The sequence below is a fragment of the Pseudonaja textilis genome, chromosome 3 (genome assembly GCF_049901715.1).
Source record: "Pseudonaja textilis isolate UNSWEBS1 chromosome 3, rPseTex1.2, whole genome shotgun sequence".
Classification (NCBI taxonomy): domain Eukaryota; kingdom Metazoa; phylum Chordata; class Lepidosauria; order Squamata; family Elapidae; genus Pseudonaja; species Pseudonaja textilis.
Window position 1 is genome coordinate 42477896 of NC_141992.1, and position 16270 is coordinate 42494165.

The 16270-nt window shown below is 36.2% G+C and overlaps 1 long non-coding RNA gene across 11 annotated transcripts in view; it reads left to right on the plus strand.

Annotated features, from left to right (window-relative positions):
- LOC113444293 (uncharacterized) overlaps window positions 1-16270 on the plus strand; it is a 58297-nt gene that overhangs the window by 38522 nt on the left and 3505 nt on the right. For 9 of the 11 annotated variants that reach the window (XR_015742803.1, XR_015742804.1, XR_015742797.1 and 6 more), the window contains 2 exons: window positions 2739-2845; window positions 8792-11313. This is a non-coding gene — a long non-coding RNA (uncharacterized LOC113444293). Of the gene's footprint in view, window positions 1-2738; window positions 2846-3888; window positions 4275-8791; window positions 11314-16270 lie in introns of those variants that run through there. The other 2 variants (XR_015742800.1, XR_015742796.1) reach the window with 2 other exon arrangements.

The window sequence follows — 16270 nt, forward strand, 5'->3', positions numbered from 1 at the left end:
TCCTGCATGTCACCTATCTATTTTATAGCGAGTTAATCAAGAATACATTGAAATATCATTTTTGCCATTATTGTTGTTCCTTTCAGTCATTTCAGTTCTCTTCCTCAAAAAACTCCATTGGGGCAAATTAAAAAGTGTAGTTCTTCTTTAAGGAGTGAAGAATAAATAAGTGAATACAAGTAGTTCAAATGTATTGTAGCATTTGATCCCATTCATTTATTTCCTTGTTTCGTGCCATCCAACTTACTCTTGACAATTTAGATTATCAACATGTTGAATCAAAGGGAGCCCTTGTTTTGTGTATATTGGTTTGTAAAGGGTTGTATATGCTGATTACCCTATAAGCAACAACAATGTAAAAAAAAAATCACAATAATACTTCTTAGTTAGTAGTATAAGTGTTGCATATCCATGTAATTTTTCATGCTTAATTACAGGCATTTAATATAATACAAAAATTGTTTCCTTCATCAGTAGCAATTATGAAAGTAGAATGTACATATACAGTGTCATTCCCAAATATTTGAAGCATAAAGCTAGAATATATTGATCACAGGTTAAATACTTTTTACTTAGGACTCTAAATGAATATGGTGGGAAAATAACATTTAATTGGATCCTGAAAAATATATCCTTCTTCCTCTTTTGAGAAGAAAAACAAGGAATTGATTACCAAGCACTTGAGCATAATTATTATTGGTATCAAACTAATTTGCTTTGACAGCAATCACAGCAGAAATGTTATCTCATTTGTCTAGTCATAGTGAGTTATATATCCATATTTTAAAGAATGAATGTAATTTTTAATAAGCCAGGTAGATTTATGCTATCATTAAATCTTCATTATGGAACATCATTCCCCCAGAGATTAGAATGGCCCCCACACTAACACTTTTATAGAAGGCACATTCTCCATTAATTCTGCTTCTTGCAAGCTGCTTGAGAATTATGACTGTGGTGATCATGTGACTACAAGACTCTTTGAGAACTGTAAAAGCAAGAATTGGTCATAAACCTGTACGGACTACATGTAAAGGCTTGAATGTGCTAGATTGCCCAAGAAAAGGAGAGCACTTGGGGAAAATTAAATCTGATCCATTGAAATGTTCCTCTAATGAAAATATCTCTGGTGAAGACCAAATATCAAATCTCCTTTTTCCTAAAATATAATTTCTTATTTGTGAGCAATTTACTGACATAGTATATATTTATTTTCTTCTGTCATGTTCTCATCAGACACTAAATAAATAATAGTGATATAGTAACTCCCTTCTAAAACATTTTCTTCCAAATGTTTAGTAGGCTAGTTGAATGTCTGATTGTACTTTGTCCAACTTCAATACCAATTATAACTGCCCCGGACATGATCCAAAAGACCAGTATGCAGTATTCTTGAGTGAAAACATGCCTTCAAGGGCAAATAGGTTGCCAGGGATACATAATGATTTTAATTACTTTTGTGAACATTCAACAAATTAGTCATTTTAACTTACATTGATCATCATCTTTAAAAATCATTATTCTGCATATCAGTATAGAATTCTTCAGAGTTGATTTCCAGAACTGATTAGGTTGCTAAAAACAATGTTATTTCAAAAGCCTATTCAATATTTTTTGAGAAAAGTACTTTATATGTACAATCATTTTATTTTGCTTGAAAAAAAGTAAAGCGATGTGGTTAGTACATCTTGCAAAGGATATATATGAATCTTGTAAATAATGCTTAATGCTTTCATTATTGGAAAATATAGAGTCCTGCATGCTGCAAAATATCAGTTTTGAAGGCTTTGCACAGTATAAAAGTAATAGTAGTAATTTGACTTTTTTTAATTTAAAAGCCATGGTTATTTAGCATTTAGATCACTTACCCACAAGAATTAAATTACACTACAGTTGTATTTGCAAATTGCATTGTAATAATTGCCAAAATTGTTGATGACCAATAAAATGAGAATGAGAGTAGTTGAAAGCTGAGGCAAACTTCACATGTATAGTGGTCTAGTTCAGAAAAAGTAGTTGAATACTATTCAATAAAGATCAGGTAATTGTTAATTACAAAATCTGGGAGTAAAAGTTACAATGAAGAGAATTTACTATCTAGATACCCTAACTAGTAACATTTATTAATGTTTCCAAACTTCCAATCTAAATAGAAGTGATGCACAAAGGAAGAAAGAAGTTGCTAAATATTGATCAAGACAAAATATATCACCTAGAAAAAGCAAAATTAAAAATAATGCCTTTGTTATTCAAAAATGATTGCTTTATTTTTCAAAAAAAGAAATTGTGGGAAAATGAAAGGAACAGTTGGAGATACGCAAAAGTTCACAAAGGAGTAAAATGAGGGATTAGATGAGGACAATGTTGAATAAGAAAACCTGAGGGAGGGAAAATGGGGCTGATGAAGCTGTAGGAGAAGGAATGGCTGGAAATAAAAGGAAATCATATAACTGAGGAACAAACATATTTCAAAAATAGCTTCAAATTGTGAAATTTCAGTGTGGAATGAATTACAAAAATGCCTAGTTAAAGCATAAAAAATTGATCCAGATATGATTGTAATACATAAAAACAAGCGTCAAGAAAAAAAATGATCCAGAATATAGAACAATAATGAAAAGAGGCAGAAAAGGTTGAAAAAAGAAATAAAGATGGGGAGCTATTGGAAGAATGTATTGGGCTTATCTGAATTGGCATTAATGTTTGCTCATTTCATAATGTTACTTCATTTTTTTCAGTAAAAGAACTGCAGAACAACTAAAGGTGATAATGATGAACAAGTCAAAACTTTAAGAAAGTAGTTTGGTTAGATGCTTGGTGGCTTACTACAAGAGATAACCAAATGGTAAGTGCTATAGGAATAATTTTGAAGTACAGGTAGTCCTTACTTAATTATTACCATTCAAATTAGCAACCATTCAAAGTTATGATGGTGGCCTTGTACTTAATGAGCATTGTGGTGTCCCTGTGGTCACAGGATTGAGACAAAGACATTTTGCAATCAGCATTTACAACCAGTACAATGTCCCACAGTTATATGGTCACCACTTGCGAGCTTCACAGTTGCCTTTCAACAAAGAGAATCAATGGGGAAGCTGGCAGTGAAATGCAAGTCAGTCTTGTCTCACTTAATGACCACAGGTTGACTTTCATTTAACACCCGCAGCAGAAGTGAGGTTTTGTAATTCCATCATGTGATATGATGCTTTGCTTAACATCATACTGTAAATGATGGAGTTGCTACTCCCTGTTGTGGTCCTTGTCAGAAATGCCAATGCTTCTGGTAGAGAATAAAGGAGAATATTTGTAACTCAGGGTTGAAATGAGGGGTCCTGGGTGATCTGTGAGCTTGTTTTCTTGCAAACATTTCATTGCCCTAACCTCATCAGTGCAGTAAGGAGTGCTGTTTGATGTCAGTTTATTTTCTGGTGACTTGCCTGTCTGTCTTAGGGATTCTTTGGTTGGGCTGTTTACTGATGGCTCTTTGACAGTTTCTTCTTGGGGCATTGTTACTTGATTGATGGTCTGAACTTACGCTTGGAGTTAATCTATGCTGATCTGGGTGCCGATTACTGGTGGAGAGGTGCTGGAGTCTTTTTGTTCTCTTTTGGGTTGGTTGCTTGTCTCTTTTGCAGTCTATAGATGTCTATGTGTCTATTGGTGGCTGATTTGTCAGAGTGCCAGGCTTCTAGAAATATCCTGGCAGTTTTGGACTTGGCTGGTCTAGAAATGTCACATTTTCCCGATTGAAACTATGCTTAAATCTGCCTATATGTTGCAAAATTAAAGAATTTTCTTCATGTCCTCTGAGTATCCAAAATACCTCTGGAAGAGCAAAGTTGTTTTTTTCAGGAGGCAACTATACTTTTCTTGTTTTTTGTTTTGAAGATGTTTCACTTCTCTTCTAAGAAGCTTCTTCAGCCATAACCTGAATGACTGCGAATCTCTACAGACTTTTAGCTATACAATTTGAGATGAACACCCTTTGAATGGTGTGGGAGTAGGAATGGATTTCCAGAGGAAAAATTACAGACTACGGGAACCAGGAGCACTATTCAGGTGACCCTGAGGACACAGATAAACCTCCAAGTGCTTCAGTGACCTTCTAAAAGGATCTGTCTTCAAGGAATATAAATTCTTCCATTCCCCACTATCCTCTCAGAGCTGAAGAAACTTCTTGGATGAGAACTGAAATATCTTCAAAACAAGAAAGTCCAGTTGCCTCCTGAAAAAGCACCTTTGGGAAAACCATGAGCAGGATGACTGAAAAAGAGGTCTGTATGGGCACGCATAAGTGCACCATCATGCCTACCGTCCCTGTCGTATTGTCCCCATTTATTCGTACCTATTTTCTGTGTTCGTATTCATGTTTATATCTATTATCTTGTAAGCAATTGACAAATCAAATAAATAATAAAATCTCTACAGACTTTTGGAAGAGCAGTAACTTGAGGAGAATTTAAAAGTAATAAGGAGAATTACTTTCTTAATTGGTTCTATGCTTTGTTATGTCACACTCCTTTTTCTCTTTTATACTCCCTGAACTTTTGAGGTCCATTCTGAGAACCAATTCACTGTAGGTGTGATAGCTTCCCTTCATTGTAAATGTTTAAGTTGATGCTAGTCAGGCATTTTTTGGTACGGTTTCAATTTGAATTTCTGCCTTAAGCAGAAGATTGGATTCTGTCGCCTAACAGCATTTCTCATTTGTATTTTGGGATAATGATCTTGGATACATTGGAAGGAATAATTTGTTCTGATAATAGAACATTCTACTGGACACAGTTAATGGGCGTTAATTTTAATATGCTATAGTAATGTGAGTTTTTATACGCTATACATATAAGAAGGAACTGCAAGCTTCACATGCTAATAATTTAATTATACTTCTTTCTTAAATCTATTTCTTTACCAGATAGAATGTTCTCAGTTTTAAGTATTATGTTGAATGAAATGTTGTACCTACTTTTGATATGGTATGTATTAAACAGAAACCACAAAAGAATTTCCTTCTAGGAAACTTGCAGGACAACTTCCTATAAAATACATGGATGCTGAACATGGAAACAACATTGTGTCTTCCTCTGGAAGCTGGTTTCACATGGTGGCTTAGATTTTTCCATCTCTGTATCTAGCACCATTTGAAATCAGTGTTCTAGGAGCAAGAATTACAACACTGGATGTAGAAAATAAAGCAGCAACAAAGCTATCATTAAGCAAGAGCTGAAATGTTAATTGAAAATAAGATTAAAAAGTGATACAACAAAGGCTGATTCTATCCAGGTCTATACATCACAGGTAGAACTGGAACATGGAGAGAACCACATGTCAATTATCTATTATACACAACACTCTTCTGCTACCCTGAAACCATTAGATAAAATACTGCTTTTATTTTGTTTAGCCCTGATTGAATCAAAGCTGTTCTAAAAAGGCCAATCTTATATAACAATACTTTTTTACTGAAAGAAAAACTCTGAATTGGGTTTGCTGATGTAAGAGGAATTGTTTGCTTTTGTTTGCTTATTAGCTAGTAGAACATTTCAATATACTTACTTAGAAATGAATCAATTCATCTAACTTAATGAGTATGCATGTATATGAACATACACTACAGCAGTGATGGCTAACCTTTTCAGCTTGGTGTGTCGAAAATCGGGAAAAAATGTAGCCTTCCTAGGGTCGTGTGTCACTTCAAGAAATATCAATAATTTGGTTTATGACGGACTGGGCTGGGGTGATCACACAGGGCTGTGAAACTCGTCTCCCTGGTCTCAGGGCTGCAGGTGCAGGATGTGGGGATCGGAAGGACACCTTACGGGGCTGTGAATCTCATGGATCTCCTTTCCTCCTGTAGCGTTCCTGAGGTAATGAAACCGACAAACCTCAGTTTATGGCGGTTAAAACTGGTTCTCTGCTGCAAAGATCTTGCGGCAGCGGTGACACCACGCCTCCACACAACAAGCAGGGAACAGGGATTGGAGCAGAGCACAGGCAGCCTCTAAATGTACAGGTTTTCCCCACACCAACGGGCGTGTCAGTCAAAGTGCCTCGGTGTGTCACGAATGACACACGTGTCATAGGTTAGCCATCACTGCACTACAGTCTATCTTGAAGATGCCATGTGCTTTTATCTCCCTCCCCCCCAAAAAGCAGATGCATGTAATGGACACTGAGCATTAAAAAATATATCTCAGTACACATACCAAATTAGCAAGTGAATAAAGTATTGTTATTAAAACAGGAACTTTAGGTTTTACAAATTGTAATGGTTAGTGTTTACATTTAATTGGTATTAAGTCACAAATTGCAAATAAACATTAACCAATGACATCTAACCATCTATTCAGACTAATTTTTCAAGATAAATATTAAAGAGCATTTGCTTAATGAAAATACCAGATTGTTAGCATGTTCTGCATAACCTATAGCGCTTTAACAACCAATGTTGACTCAGGAAAACATCTCTTACACAGGCTGACCGATTTCTCTTGGTGTTCAGAGTCTTAGTTTTTGTCTAGCACCATTTGAAATCGGTTATGATGTAGGGGGAAAAGCAACTGTGATGGAAGTGCTGGACATACTTTAAGATAATTTTGGTTAAAAGGGTATTGAAGTGACATACCATGTACTGTGATAGAAATAATGCCTTTTCTGTTGCTTGCATTTACAGAAACCTGTTCTCCATTGTGAATTTCATACTAACAAATACTTCTATTAAATTATAATTTAGATTTCTTTAATGTTATGCAGTCCTGTTACACATTGAGATAGTAATTTTTTTTGTGTGTAAAATTTAATATTTTTAGAAGTAAGCTACACTAAATTGCTAATGTATAAACATTAATGATATACAATGGCAAATATGCTGCAAGGACAGACTTCATAGAACTGTCCCAAACAGCTCCATAGAGATGAACTTTTACATTCCAGCTTTCACATTTTTCAGGAAGCTTTTAAGGTTAAGAATAAGGTAAAAGAAAATTGAAGATATTTATCTGTAGGCTGCTACTGCCACCATCTGGGGAAGGCGAAAGGGAGACTGACAAGCAGTTCAAAGTTACTAAATTGTTTTTGGATATTTTTAATTTTTTTACAAAGAACTCTGCAAATTATGCAAACAGGAGAATTATCAGGTAGTAAAGTTACTAAATATGATATCTGTGAATAAGTGAGAAGATAGAATGGCTGAGGGGCATCTTTCCCAGGGCTGAACTGTCCTTTGAAAAATTCCTCTAGATCATTTTTTATTTTATTGTATTGTATTGTATTGTATTGTATTGTATTGTATTGTATTGTATTTTGTTATTTCTATAACCACACATCTCAGCAAACAACTGATGTCTCTCAAGCATTGTAATGATTTTACTTTCTAATCACTATATTCCCTACATTGGAAAGAGTAAGACACTGTTTAGGCTATCAGATTTGGCTGTATAAAGTCCCGGAGGCAGTTTTACTCGGGATAAGAGAGACAAAGTAATAGTTGATGTGAAAAGAGGTTAAGAAAAAAAATGGAGACTAAATGGATAATAAACATACAGAAAAAGAATTGTGTTTTCTATTCTATTTTTGGGTGGTTCAATAATTTTTCATTAGAGATTGACAACGAAATAGAGACAAACAGGAGATGTTCATATATTTCCACCATACATCTTCAGCTAATAGCAGACAAACATTTTATTTATTTAAATTTTAATATTTTTATCACTATTGTAATTATTTTATATGTTATTGATGCATTTGTTAAAATTGCCTTAAATTGTAATAGAAAACTGATTTACATATATTTAAAATATCTGGCTGCTTCTATTGTGGAACTTTGCCATCCTAAAAAAATCTTTGTTTAACCAGTGAAAAAATGTGTACAAAACGTTAAAAAAATAATATTTGATATCAAAGTGTAATTCCAACAGGTATTGCCTGATTTTTGTAAAAAGTACAGTAGCTAATTTCTGTATTTTGCCACTAGTGAACACACATTGAATTTCTATCTAGAAAAATGAATTAGTACTGAGTTCAAGATGTTTCCTCAAGCACTTGTTGGAATTTCAAAAGCTCTTGAGTTCATTCTTAACTAATGCTACTGTATGCATCTTTCTGTACCAATAAACAGCATAACAAAAAAAATCACATAAGCACAAAAGAAAAAAGTGATTCCACAATAGATTAGAAATATTTGAATGCTTACTAGAAAAAAACATAGTTTTTAATAACCTCTGAAAGCCATCAAGGCAATGGCTAACTCAGTGTCCTTTGGGACTTCATATCTCAGTACTGTCACTTTAAGCATTCTATGAACTTCTAGGAGCAGAGGCTCCAGAGATGATCTCCTTGGAAATGGATGCACCACAACCTGCTTCAATGCTGCTAACAGCTTTCCCTCATGAAGGCACTAAAAATCTGAGGAATCCAGGTGGTCACTTTTCCATAAACTCCTTGCAATAGCAAGGATTGGCATGTGACCAAACCACATACAGCAAAAGCAGTCTAGGCAGTACTTTTTTCAATTCCTTGGTGTTTACAAACCTGAAAGAGTCCCAAATAATAGTATCCTTATCACTACCACGAGAGCCATCAAAACATTGGCAAATCCAGGTGAGTTTGTCATTGAAGTGCTGTGCAAAAGCTTAGAACCTATGAAGTGGTATGTAACTGGAAGGGGAGGGAGAGGGTGGGAGGGAAGATTTCTGATTTCATAAGGAAGTTCAGTGGGAAAATCAGAAGTCATCACTCTGGCTGATTTTTATTTTTTTTTGCCCAGCTATGCTAATTCTGACTCTCTTTTTAGGTAAGGAAGTATTCTCTGGAACAGTAACCTCATAGATCATGGGTTGTCCAGTGTTAAACTAAACAGAGGGTGAGCAGTGATGGAGCGCTACTGATGGAAATGGCAAAACCTCATAAAATTTCTCTCAGAATACATGTTACGTGTTGATATTTATATCATCTCAAATTGTGACTGCCATTCATTATCAGCATTCTCAACCAATATTCGTTGTTTCAGTAGCAAATAACTAGAATATATTGTGTCAGTCAAGCCTCATTTTTCCCCCCCCAAATATTTAAATTTGTGGACATTATATGGGAAAATCACACTGATTGTTTTATACCTGCATTTTAAGCTAAATGTGGATTCATATTTGGCTGAAGGATAAATCAGCACCAAATACCAAAAATATTTAGTATAATAAAATAGATACAAAATTGCATTGAAGATTATTATTGCTGAGGCATGTATAAAGAGAAAGTTATCAAATTACCAATTATAATTACAAGAACTGTCTTGAGGGCTAAGACAAAGATTTGTAAAAATCAAATAGGTCTTCCGTATGAATTAAGTTACAAATTCCTAGGAGCTTCTGCTCAAAGGCACATAGAATTGGTCTGGAAGCATTTTAACTACTTATTCAGTATAAATTATGAATGTAAATATATAAAGTACTCCCCATATCACTCCACTAAGCATGAGGAAAAGCAACAGGATACCAGCCAAAGAACTTATTAAAGCCAAATAAATACCTTTTTCTTTATTTAGTTATAATGTTCTCTAAAAGCAAAGATTAAAGTACAAACAAAAAACTCCAAAATAAATGGAATAATATACGAGGAGGAAAAAAAATCAATAACAATATTTAACATTAAAATGCTATGAAAATATAATGTACTCTGTAGAATCCATTCTATAGAATCCAAAATAAAACTATTTAAGTTCATACTTGCTTCTGGCATATTTTAAATATTCCTGCCCCAAATAGCCAGAACAGTTAACATCTTTCTAGAGTGCTTAGAATCAGTATCGTACAAAACATACAAAAAGCATCAAAGACATATTTTGAGGAGATAAGTAACAAGAAGGAGCAGGGAAACAAAATTCTCTTCTTCAGTTTTAGGGCATCTGTATGCTTCACATTTCTCACCTTTGAAGATTTTAAAGCTTTTATGTTTCTCCGAGGAATAGAAGTATCATTATGGCAAAGAAAATGGTATGTAATGCAATGGCAGTATAAATCAATGTCATTCAATTCTTTTCTTTACGTCTTTGTGCTTTGTGCAGTATATGAAATTGCTAAACCTCTTATGTATGCCTTCATAGTGTCCCATAGATTTTGAGCTGACATTTGCTGTTTATTATTTTCTCTTCAAAAATTGCTCTAATTTCTGTTCCGTTATCTTAAAACATTCTTTTTTTTTTTAGAATTTCCTGATTTAACATCCATCTTCACTTTTTCAGTCCTTTCCAACTTATTTTGATAGGGTTGTGGTCTGCCCATGTATTTATTTCAATTTCCAGTTCCTTTATATTTTGCTCTATTTCCACATTTGTCCATATCATATCCCATACCATGATTATGTGGTGTTGAATAGTAGGCATATTGTTTTTTGTCTGGATTTATTTCCCTCGATATGTCTCTTAATCCCAACTCATCTATCATTTGATAGAATATTTTTGGTAGTGTTTTCTTTTTTCTTTTGTCTACGTTATTACTCACGTAATCTTTTTGGATTCACTATCTCATTAAAATCACCTACCAGACATACATTTTCATACTCCAATTCTAATAAGTCCCTATATAATTTATTGTAAAATTCTTCCTGTTTCTCATTCAGTGCATATATGACTGTTAATATTTTTTATAGTTTATAAATATTTCCAACATTAGAATTCTACCTTCCTCATCTGCATAGACCTGTTTAGATTGTAATTGCTTTCTAACATATACCGCTGTCTCTCCATTTTTTTTGTTGGGCCAAAGATACATACAATTCCCCCAATTTTGTTGATTCTAATAATTTACTATGGTGTCTTTGAATATGTGTTTCCTGGAAGCATGTAATATCTATATTTTTTTCTCTAGTTAATATTTTTTTCCTTTTTATTGGTGAGTTTAAGCCATTGACATTAATGGAGATTAATTTAATTCTTTCTTCCATCCTACTTTGTATGTGGTATTTATTGATGTTTGTTTGCTCTTGTTTCTCTTTGTTGCCTTGTTCTTACGCCCTCTCTTTTTTTGTCGTCCGATTTCTTCCTTTTCCTCATGCTCTATTTCTCTTTCCTCTGACTATTGTTCCTTCTGGCTCCTACTCTCAATTTGTTCTTTACTGGTCTATCTTCTTCTGATAATACATAGAGGTCGAAAAATTCCCTCACCTTGTCTATGCTATCTATTCTAAACTTTTTATCCTGCCACAATATCAGCATCCCTTCTGGTATGAGCCATCTAAATAGGATGTTATGTTTGTTCAACTAAGTTGTGAAACCAAAAATGGATATGGCATTCAGTTCTCAATAAATAATATTGTCTGGAATATGAGCCTTTTATTTACATGCATTAAAATAAAGAAATGAGATAGACTGCTTCTAGGTAGAAATTCCATTTTTCCTACATGACCATTTTGTTTCTGACAAAGGAAAGGGTAGAAGTTATGAGAAAATAAGCAAAGATCATGGGAGATACAGTTATTGGTACAATAACATTCTGTGGAACAGAGCATATTCAGTCCTCACTAACTACTTGGAAAATATTCCTTCAGCTTTACTTTTTTTCTTATGACAAGTTCCTTAGTCCCCTTTGTTCTTATCTTTGTATAGCATAACTTATGTTCCTTTTTCAACTTCCTGCTCTGGATTCCCCAGGCCTGCTAGCAGAACCAGGTCTTCAGTGTCTTCTAGAAGAGTATTAGAGAGGGGGCCATTCTAATCTCTGGGGGAATGATGTTCCAGAGAGAGGGAGCAACCCTTCTTCTGGGTCCCACCAGGTGTATCTCCTTCAAGGATGGGACCTGCAGCATTCCCTAACCACCACCCCCACTCTAATGGGTCAGTTAAATGTGACCGGAAACATGTTCCCTCAGATAACCTGGTGCCAAGCCATGAAGGGCTTTAAAGGTGACAACCAGCACCTTGAATTGCACCCAGAAGCAAATTGGCAACCATGAAGCTCCCGCAGGAGAGGTGAAACATATGCACATCAGGGTCTGCACAATACCATGCAGGCCGCTGCATTTTGCACCAACTGGGTTCCCAGATGTTCTTCAAGGACAGACCCATGTAGAGTGCATTGCAATAATCAAGACGGGAAATGACTAGGGCATGAGTAACTGTGAGTAGGGACCATTGGTCCAGGAAAAGGCATAACTGGTGCACAACCTGAAGTTATGCAAAGGCCCTCCTGGCCACAAGTGCCACCTGTTCCTTGAGCAGGAGTTGTGAGTCCAGGAAAACCCTAGATTATGCACAGGGTCTGTTTGGGGTAGTGCCACCCCATCCAAGACCAATGGTGGCAATTCTCCCAGAGCCAACGAACCCCAAACTCAGAGCCACTTGGTCTTGCAAGGGTTTTGTTTCAGGTGAATCCAGCCCCTAACAGCCGCCAGGCACTGCGAGAGGGAGGACATAGCAACACTTAACTCACCACAGATGGAGACATACAGCTGAGTATCATCAGATACCTCAGTCCATGGTGACAGATGATCTCACCTAGCGGCTTCATATAAATGTTGAATAGGAGTAGAGAGAGTACCGAGCCCTGCAGAACCCCGTAAAACAGTGGGCAAGGGCTGGATCTTTCCCCTCCTATCAACACTGACTAAGAGTAGCTGTAGAGGAAGGAAGTGAATCAGGACAGCACAAGGCCTCCCACTCCCATCCCCCGTAGCCACCTCAGGAGAATCCTATGGTGAATGATATCGAAAGCCACTGAGAGGTCAAGTATAGCAAGGATGGATGCACTACCCCCATCCCACACCCACCAGAGATCATCCAAAAGTGTGACCAATGCCGTTTCTGTCTCAAATCCAGGTCGGAATCCTGACAGGTAGGGGTCAAGATAATCCATTTCATCCAGAAACCTCTGGAGCTGCTGCGCAACCACCTTCTCAACAACCTTCCCCAAAAAGGGAAGATTGGAAACAGGTCGGAAATTATCCAACTGTGTGGAGGCCAGCAATGGCTTCTTAAGAAGAGGGCGGACCACAATCTAAAAGTGCTGGGGCACTGCCCCCTCTTGTAGAGAAGCATTAATCACCACCAGAGTCCACCCACCTGTCACCTCCTGGAAACCCATCCCTGTCCTATTGTTTTTTATTTTTCTTATAAATATCTATCTCATGTATTCAAAATTATATTTATTCTTATGCCTGAATCTTGTAAGCGATTGACAAATCAAATAAAATGTAAAAAAAATCTAAAAAAGCCAGGAGGGACATGGATCTAAAACACAGATGCTTGCGCGCATACTCCCTAGGATCCTGTCCACTTCCTCAGGAGCTTCCACTAGTCCAGAAACCACGCCTGCATCTAACTGGGAAGGAAGTTGAGCAATTTTGTCTTCCAGAAAATCTGCAAATTCCTCAGTGTGCTTCTTCAGGTGAAGGTCAATCTCATTCCCAAGGAGGAGGAGGCTCACCTTAAAGAGTGTCACTGGAACATTCTCAGTTTTTAAGCATTATGTTGAATGAAATGTTGCTACCTACTTTTGCTATGGTATGTATTAACAGAATACAACAAAAGAATTTCCTTCTAGGAAACTTGCAGGACAATTTCCTATAAAATACATGGATGCTGAACATGGAAACAACAATGTGTCTTCCTCTGGAAACAACATGGTGCCTTGATGTTTCCATCTGTATCTAAGCACCATTTGAAATCAGTGTTCTAGGAGCAAGAATTACAGCACTGGATGTACAAAAGAAAGCATCAACAAAGCTATCATTAAGCAAGAGCTGAAATGTTAATTGAAAATAAGATTAAAAAGTGATACAACAAAAGATGACTCTATCCAGGTCTGTATACATCACAGATAGAACTGAAACATGGAGAGAACCAGATGTCAATTATCTATTATACAAACACTCTTCTGCTACCCTGAAACCATTAGATAAAATACTGCTTTTATTTTGTTTAGCCCTGATTGAATGAAAGCTATTCTATAAGGCCAATCTTATATAACAATACTTTTTTACTGAAAGAAAAACTCAACTGGGTTTGCTGATGTAAGAGGAATTGTTTGCTTTTGTTTGCTTATTAGCTAGTAGAACATTTCAATATACTTAGAAATGAATCAATTCACCTAATATAATGAGTATGCATGCATATGAGCAAATACTTACAATCTACCTTGAAGGTGCCATGAGCTTTTATCTCCCCCTCCCCCCAAAAGAACTCAAATGCATGTAATGAACACTCAGCATTTAGAAAATATATCTCCGTACATATACCAAATTAGCAAATGAATAAAGTATTGTTATTAATATAGGAACTTTAGGTTTTACAAATTGAAATGGTTAGTTGTTATTGCCCAGGAGTGGGATTCAGTTTTTTTAACAACTGGTTCTGTGGGTGTGGCTTGGTGGTCATGTGACAGGGTGGGTGGCCAACTTGCCATCACTCATGTTAAGGAGCGTTTCTCCTTGCCTGGCCTCATGACAGTGGGGATGCTGCAACGGTCATAAGTGTGAAAAATGGTCATGAGTCACTTTTTTCAGTGCCATAGTAACTTTTAATGGTCACTAAATGAACTGTTGTAAGTCAAGGATTACCTGTACAAAAAATAAAAAAAAACCTTCTTTGTTTGGAAAAAGCTGCCCTAAATACCAATCATTAGATTAAAAATACCTGCAAGCCAGAGTTACAAATCAGGCAGGGTGCCAGAGCACCTTGAGGAATGAAAATAGTTAAAACACAGTGATAACTATCAAGCAGCTAACTCTTGCTCATAAAGTGAAACCCTTTAGCAGAGAGGTTATTTAAGCTCTCCAGAAAGAACACACCCAAGAGAAGTAATCGTTAGATCCATTTGAACACTTAAAAATACCAGCTGGTCTCACCTCACAAGATACCCTAAGGAGATCACCCAGATTTAAGGAAAGGTCACATGCCCCCCCAGAAAGGCAGTAAAAAAAAATCAGTGCCAAGCTTGCATCCTGCCTCTTGGAAGTATACCCCAAAAGGACAGTGCCAGATAGTATTAAAGCAGTGAAGGAAGACCCCCTCCCCAAATAGAAAAAGAAACCATGAGGCAAGAAAAAATTCAAACACAATACAAATAATTAAATCACAACAGTAACTGTTGCTTGTTGAAGCTGAATTGGGAAAATTATCACATCAATAAACACAGGATTAAACTTCACCAAGCACAGAATTAACCTTCACCAAAAACCAGTTTTAGACCAAAACCCAGAAAGGGTATATAAACTCATGTTTGAATGTCAATCCTTCTAGATAGCCAAGAAGCCTTGCTGAATGTCACTCATCTTGGTTCCCTGTCACTAAAAGCTTTGTTTCATTATTCAATTACTTCTTCAAAGTGCTGATTGTCCAGGGAAGTATTTTCTCCTAACAGCAGTGTAAAAAATCTTAAAACAACCCTTCCCCTTTAAGAAAGCCAAGCCTCACAAGCTTCAGCACAGGAAGTCATGGCCATCTGCCAAGAATGTAATAAGGGTGAGAAAAAACAAATGGAGATTGCTTCTAACTACTGTTCTCCAAACTACTTAGAAAGTTAACAAGGGGTTCTATAGAATCAGTAGAATCCCACTCCTGGTATTGTCACAAATTGCAACTATAAATATTCAGTAGCCAATGACATCTAACCATCTATTCAGACTAGTTTTTCAAGATAAATAGTAAGAGCATTTGCTTAATGAAAATACCTATCAAATTGTTAGCATGTTCTGGATATTTGAAATGTTTACCAGAAAAAAACAGCTTTAATAACCTCTGAAAGCCATCAAGACAATGGCTAACTCAATGTCTTTTGGGACTTCATATCTCAGTACTGTCACTTTAACTAAGCAGTACCTTCTAGTTTCAGCTTCATCCACATGCTTAAATGATAATTGTTATCTCGGACAGAGGAGTCCAGAGATGATCTCCTTGGAAATGGATGCACCACAACCTCCTTCAATGCTGCTAACAGCTTTCCCTCATGAAGGCATTAAATATCTGAGGAATCCAAGTGGTCACTTTTCCATAAACTCCTTGCAATAGCAAGGATCGGCATGAGACCAAACCACATACAGCCAAAGCAGTCTAGGCAGTACCTTTTTTCAATTCCTTGGTGTTTACAAACCTGAAAGAGTCCCAAATAATAGGGCAAACAGTATCCTTATCACCACGAGAAGCACCAAAACATTGACAAATCCAGGTGAGTTTGTCGGTGAAATGCTATGCAACAGCTTAGAACCTATGAAGTGGTATGTATTCTCATCCGATATTCTTTGTTTTAGTAGCAAATAAGTAGAATCCATTGTGTCAGTCAAACCT